The sequence below is a fragment of the Propithecus coquereli genome, unplaced genomic scaffold (assembly GCF_000956105.1).
Source record: "Propithecus coquereli isolate 6110/MARCELLA unplaced genomic scaffold, Pcoq_1.0 Scaffold165, whole genome shotgun sequence".
Classification (NCBI taxonomy): Eukaryota; Metazoa; Chordata; class Mammalia; order Primates; family Indriidae; genus Propithecus; species Propithecus coquereli.
The window spans coordinates 3605959-3608216 of NW_012141080.1; positions in this window are offsets into that span (position 1 = coordinate 3605959).

Sequence of the window (2258 nt, forward strand, 5' to 3'; positions counted from 1 at the left end):
TGAAAGAGGTTGGAAAGGTTTAGATGACATTGCACAAGAACGTTTAGTAACCCTTTAAAACCACATTTGTTCATCTTGAGCACACTGAGAACTCTGGTATCCAGAATGGGGAGATCATGGTTGTGCTGGTTTATCCCTGCTCAGGGCATCTTATGAAACTCCGGTGAACCCAATTTGAATTGGATATTAACAAAATGAAGCCCATTCAGATCGGGGGGAGGCTAGTATGAAAAAGGTTTTGAAGTCTGTCGTGAAAGCTAAGACTGAAGGACCTAAGAGTATTTATTCTGAAGAGAGACATGGGTGCTGAATATCCTCTTTGTACTTGAACAAATATCATGGGATAAAGAAACCAGAGAGACAGGTGAGGACTTGCCAACCAATACTGCTGTCCAGCAGTAGAATTGGCAGCCACGTTGGGTAGGGAGAGCTCCGTCACCAGAGGTGATCAAGCAGGTTAGGCAGCAGCTGACAGGTGTGTTGTATTTGTTGTGAGCAATGCTTGGGATGTTGGGGTAAAGGCCTGGTTGTGGTGGGTGGGTGTGTGTCTGTATGTATGTAGGGAGGGAATTTCATATATGGAAAGGACCTCCCGTGTTACAGGCTATTTTACTTTGGGTCATCCTCTTCCCCATGAGGAAACCGAGGCTCTGAGATATTTTGCAACCTGCTGAAGTTCTCCTAGCGAACAACCCATTTAAACTCAGGTCTGTCGATCTTCACAATCGTGCTTTCTTCTGAACCCTGTTCCCTTCCAGCTCTGAGTTGTTCACGCTTCCTAATGGGTCATAACCCAGATCAAAGCCACAAAAGGGCATTTCATGAATCTGTGCTCTTTACGGTCTCTGGCTGAAGTCACCAGCAGCCAGTGTGACAGCTTGAGGTCTCTGCTGCCAAACCCAATGCCAAGCCAAGCCCCCATAGGACACTTGACAGGGAACATCTGTGCCGAGATGCTTACTGTCAATCATGGCACATGCTGGGCTGCAACACTTGGATCCCACTTTGGGAACAGAAGACTTACTCTTCCAGATGCTAGGGGTGTGGCTGCTGGCAAGCTGCCCTCAGTTGTCGGTGCCCTTCAGAAATTCCCTCAGTGAAAGGGAGTCAACTCGACTAAGGTTCTGTCCTCTCCTTGGACAGACCGCGTGCAGTAACTGATGGACTTGGCAGTGTGAGAAATCCCCTGGGGCATAAACACCTGGCCCTCTCGGCTGAGCTAGGGGCCCCTAAGAAGAGTCCTCCCATCTTAAGGACTCCCCATGAGGTTATCTGATGCCGCCTTTGAGACTTCTCCTTCTACTCTACCCTGCCGCTTTTCCTTCCCTTCCTTTCTCTTCCATAGGAGTGAATCCCAAGTACAGTCCCTAGCAAACGTCCAGCATGTTGGTCTCCATTTCAGAGTCAGCTTTAGCAGTCAGCTGCAAAATCTCAGCATCTTCCTTTATGGCTTGTCTTTTGTTTCATTTGTTCAAAAAATAAGAGGTCTGGCTACTGAACTGCACTCCTGTATTCACACATTCGTTCATTCAGCAAACACCTGTCGGCCATCAACAACGTGCCAGTGAGTGCTGGAGACGCTATCAGGACTGCGGTAATGAACACAGATTCAACTTTTCAGGCTAACAGGGAAGAAAGACAATCAACAAATAATTCCATGAAGAATGATATGATGGCATTATAAAAACGTTTTGAAGAATTGCGGGGCACTGCCTGTGAGATTAGAAACGTATTCTGGGCAGAAAGGATGTTCGTATGTTTGAGAAAAAGACGCGGGTGGCAATAACATAGTGGGGGGAAAAGAGAACTGAAAATGAGGCTTGCACAGATATGTTAGGGGCTTATAAACTCATTTCTATAAATACAATTATATGCAAAAAATAGTTTTATTATGTGACTTGGATGGTGTTTCACATTATTTTAATTCTACCAACAATTGTGTGAGTTCCCCATTTCCCCATTTTTTAATAGGTAGGTAAAGAAACCTAATTTCTGAGAAACTGTTTTGTTTAAAGTCAGAAGCAGATCAAAACAGGCCCACCTGATCCAAAATCTATCTACTTTGTCCTATCTCCTGTAAGAGTCCTCTGAATGTCTTTGGGGGATGACATTTTTCATTTGCGTTGATGGAAACTATAGATTTATAGAATAATGACCTTTACCCTGTTATGTAAATTCCCTTTGAACCTGAGGGCCTTTCAATGATTGGTTTCTATCAGGGTGAAGCTGAAAAACAATAATCAGAATGGACTAATGAC